The 4,962-nt window shown below is 41.1% G+C and overlaps 1 long non-coding RNA gene across 1 annotated transcript; it reads left to right on the top strand.

Moving 5' to 3' along the window:
• The first annotated feature begins 498 nt into the window (after window positions 1-498).
• Window positions 499-3,981, top strand: LOC117151767. Its single transcript, XR_004461880.1, has 2 exons — window positions 499-973; window positions 2,680-3,981. It is a non-coding gene; the product is annotated as an uncharacterized LOC117151767 (long non-coding RNA).
• The last annotated feature ends 981 nt before the right edge of the window (window positions 3,982-4,962 follow it).

Here is a 4,962-nt window from a genome sequence, read left to right as displayed (position 1 = left end):
AAAATATATTGTATAAAAATGTATTACGATAAGTTTTATTTCTCACATCAAAGTTAAGTTTTATAACTAAATGGATAAGTTTTATAACTCATATCAAAACAAATTTCGAGCTAAATATTGAGATGTACATTTTTCCACCCTTTCCTCCCCATTTTCCCGCTTCCCTTTTCACCCAAAATTCGCACAAACTCGCCTGAAATGTCTCTAAATCCACTCTCACCCAATATTTTTTAAAACCTTGTTCCTCTATCGAATCACCAACCCTCCCTTTATCCTCTATTCCCAAACACTAATAACTTCACGGTTCTCAAAAGACACATCACGATATTCACGTGCCATCGAGTGCAAGTCTCTCGCGAAATAAAAACGAAAAAGCAAAAATGTAAAAACAGAAGAGAAAGAAATATCAGAATCGATGTATGTTCGAGAGAGCCGAATCGCCGGAAGAGGAGTGAAAACGTAGAGTAAGGGGGCGGGGGTGGTTGTCCACGAGGAACGGGGGTCGATTCGGCACGGACGTGTTCCGATCGAAAAGTCAGGGTGGTCGGTCAGGTGAACGATATCCGTGTATATAGTTATATTGCAGGAACCCTAGGAAACGAGCTTACTGGTGCATTCCGGGTTCAGCTCTCCGGCGAAGGCTCCTCGCGCGCGTGCAGGAGCACCCGCGCGTTCGTTCGTCTGACGCTTAATACCAGTTTCACGGCTTGATAAGCCGAAGCGTGTAATTTTGCAGCGGCTCCGGAGTCGGATAAGCACCAGGTTTTCTAGTTAAGTGGACCACAAAATTCGGGGAAGCCTATATAAGGCTTTTCGAGGTAGAAGGCGATCAGTCGAGCCACAGAGCTCTCCGGCACACCATCCGCGATCGAATTGTTCCTCGTTTCTCTGTAGTTTTTCTATCGTTTCTCCGGCTCCATTCAGTTTCCGGTCATTCCTTCTTTTTTTTATCCTTGTGCGATTTGTATTTGGCGTAGGTATCTCTGGAATGTATCTGGAATTTTTAGTTGTTCTTGGTGGATGTAGACGCGTGGAAAATTGTATGCTAGATGGCGCGAGATGGAACTTTCTTCGCAAACGGTGGGTGTGAGTGTGCACGTTTAAGTGTGAGTGTGCACGTAGAAGTTTAAGGTGGATGGATATGAGGTGCGTGATACTTGTTGTCGGAAGAGAGGATTTGCGGTGATTATTTATGTGAGTTGAATGATAATGGTACCTTTCGATTAGGATATCGAGTGATGATGAAAATCTTACTAGGTTTCGATTTGTAGGAATATTTCGTTCTACGGTCGAATAACTCAGAAAGCGTCTACTATTGCTAATATTAAATAGCAGATATTGTCATTGTTATATACTTTATGTATTTTTGTATTCTTATAAAGAAGAAGGATTGCACTAACCGTTTCGATGGATTTTCTTGCTTTATTCTTATTCTCTAAACTTTAGTTAATGCAAATTTTCATTTTGGTGTACTGAATAATTCTGATGTTAATAGAATATAAACAACCTTCAAGACAAATATTTTTATTTTTATTCAATACACTATTTCGCTATCATCTTCGCTCTTTTTATTTGATTAAATATAACATATTATGTTATGTATTTTCTAAATCCAATTCAAAATTGTGAATTCCAAAGTCACAATTCCAACTTCGTAGTCTTTGAGCCATATACAAAACAACAATCCAATATTCTCTTACTTTGATAAATCAAATAATTTCATCGTCAGTAAAATAAAAATAGACATCCTGCAATTCGAAAGCTGCGCGCTATAAAATTTCTGAATAGTAACCAACGCTTTGTCTTCTGAATCTTATGCATCGTGTAGAATTCATTAAACGCATATTCATGGATATAATATCATTTATCGAACAGCAATTTGTTCTGTGGTATCGTTGCTGCGCAAACAAAGTGTCGGGCTCGCTCGATGGAAAAAGTATTTACTCGCTAAAGACAAGCAAATTTAGTTGAGGCTTTTTTGCGTTTTGCCATCGTCGGTGATTTGTCAGCGGACGATTTTCAGCTTGCTACATAGGCCAGGCCAAATATCCCTGTTTACGCACGCTCGACGCGATAATGCTTGTAAATAATGGTGGAAGTTTGTTGACTTCCCATTTGCCGATCGACGCTCGACGCGCGAATAACTTTGTCCGTCGCTACGCTGTTCTCCCCCAATTTGAAAAGCTGAAATTCAGACCGGGGTTAAAATGTTTACGCGGCCAAGGGAGAATTTGGATGCTCGAAATAAACATTTTTTAAGGTTAAGGGTAGTAAATACAGCTTCTAGAAGATCAATGATTGTTTCCAATAATATACTTGTTAAAACCTTGAACATTTTTATGACGGCCCTTTAACATGTGTATTACTTACACTAAATATTTTGCAATTGCTATATCCATTTTCAGATTGTTTTCAAATTTTATCAATATATTCGAAACAGTCGAGTGCCGTTAAAATGCTAATAAAATTTCTAATTGAGATATTTCAATGTATACATTTCCTAGTAAAGGTCAATCCGATCAACCCCACTTTTCATTAATTTCTTAATTTCACTACACAAGTACATGATTAATAATCATTTCTGAAAACAAATAATTCACTTCCACAAATTCATTCGCATGCACAATACGAATACGACAGAAATACAATAATTATATATAAATATAAAAAAAATTGTAGCCTTTCCAGTCGAAAACCTGACTCTTAAAACTCAGTCAGACAACCAATTAGCAAAGAGAGGATCCTAACCTTACAGAGGGCTGAAAGCTCGCTTACAACTCAGTTCGAGCTCCAAAAACGGAAAATCGCGAGCGAGACGGTGAAAGATAAAAACGAAGACGCTTGGTCGACGGCAAAAGGAATGCCGAGGAGAGGCACCGAAGAGAGGAGAGACGGAACGGACGGCGAGAGAGCAACCTCGCCATACACTCGTATAAAGAAGAAGGGCAAAACGAGAGGAGCATCATATGGAAAAGAGGGAGGACGGGTTAAGGAGGTAGCGCGGGAAGAAGGTTCGTACAGCCGAATCGAGGATGTAGACAGGAAGGATGTTCGTCGAGTGCCATCGACTTAACTCGTGGTATGGCACAGCGAGCACGAGCCCATCCTCTTCGGGGCTCTGAAGAGAGCCAAGCCGGCATAATAAGCTTTGTGCGCCGACTGTCGACGTCGGATTCCCACTCACGAAGGGCTGAAGAGGCCAGCCGGAAGCGGCTGCATCGGCAGCAGTAGCGACAACGCCGAGGAGCACACCGGTAACAGAAACCTTTGCCTGCGCGGGAGTTTGCCCATACGCGAGAACATCCGAAGAATCGAGCATCTGCTTGTGAAACCAGTCCACCTCTCACGGCGAATGCTCCCGCCCTACGTAGGTATGTACATGTTCCGCTGAAAAATCTAGAATGTTAATTACCAGCCTACATTCTGCTCCGACGATCTTTACGTTCAGTAAGATCTACTCCTCTTAGCTGGTGGAGATCGTGTACTGTCAGCCCTTTGCCTGGCCCACTTTCTCCCTCTTGGAAACACCATCTCTTGAAAGTGGAAATTGTTCTTCTCTCTTCCGGGATCTTGAGTCAAGTTTGGAAACTTGATAGGTTCGATTTAGGACAGCGAGGACTTGGATCGAGGTCTGATTGATTCTCGGGGTAGAATGGTTTGCTTTATGCGAGAATGGGGTTAAAGGATTGGTGTAATCGGGGTAGGTAATGATTCTGAATCGACGAGAGAGAAGCAGAAGATCATATATATTATATATTATAACTAGTGGATTTTACTTTGGATATTTTATATACTTTTGTACATTATCCAATATAAATTTCTCAGTAATGCGTAAATAGCTGCAGTCTGATCGGACACAAGTCCAATCTAATCTCATCTAATCCTATTAATGCAACACCAAACCTGTCAGTGTCATATTAAATTTTTAACTTTAATACAATCCTTCGTTCACTCAAGAATTTCACGTAAGAAATTTTACTTGATTTCACATCAGAAGAAAAAATATCTTATCGTGTTAACGATAAAATAGTAGTAATCTCGTGACACGAATAAAACTACGTGCGCTGACTTTGGCCGTGAATATGTGTCTACGGCACGTTAGGGTTGTAAGTGGGTTAAAGGTACTGGTTGTTTAGAGGGTAAAGTGCATAGTTTGCCAGCGCTCGGAAACAACGGAGAGTGGATCGCCTAACGAAGTGTGTTTGCCGGCGGAGACCACGGGAACGAAATATGGTGGGGATGATCCGGGCCAAAGAAAACACAATCCACACGAAATCGTTAACAGTTCGTCCGTTCTTCTTCTCTCTCTTGTTCGTTCAATTTTGAAACTCACCCTCCACGATGATTAAGAGCAACAGCGTTGTATAAATCGCGGCTGGAGTACGAAAAAGGTTATCGACCAATCGTTAGAAAAAGGATTTTCTAGAGGCTGTTTTTTTATTTCTGATTGGTTTCTCAAAATATTTGGTTATATCTTATTTATAGTTACTGCGAATGTTTATGAATTTCTAAGAAATTACTTACTTCTATGACGTCTCACAAATAATATTGAATTTCAATATAATCCAATTCTCCGTTAGTCGATAAATTCCGTAAGAAAGTATTTCTAAGTTACATAATCAAAAACCTCGTCAAATCTCATCATCCTAATCCAAACTTTCTCTTAAACCTCTCCACGATCTCAAAAATCCACCAACCTATTCTCAGCACGATACTTCCAGCGACATCCATGAGACAATTCAAGAAAGTCCTAAGCCGATCTAAGGGAAAAAGCCAGCGAGCCTTAGTTAGACAGCGCGCGCTTTTCTACGATCCGGGTTAACCAGGAAAGCAGCAGGGCCGACCGCTAATCCGACGTGCAACGATTAAAGCTGCGTTGGTGGTATCGCTGTCGGTGATTTTCACGGAGCCCAATGCTCGGACACGATATCATTCCCACCCCCCATCCCTCACCCCCGCCTC

Source organism: Bombus impatiens, unplaced genomic scaffold (assembly GCF_000188095.3).
Source record: "Bombus impatiens unplaced genomic scaffold, BIMP_2.2 scf_0418, whole genome shotgun sequence".
In the NCBI taxonomy this organism is placed as follows: domain Eukaryota; kingdom Metazoa; phylum Arthropoda; class Insecta; order Hymenoptera; family Apidae; genus Bombus; species Bombus impatiens.
This window is presented reverse-complemented; position numbering and strand designations above follow the sequence as displayed.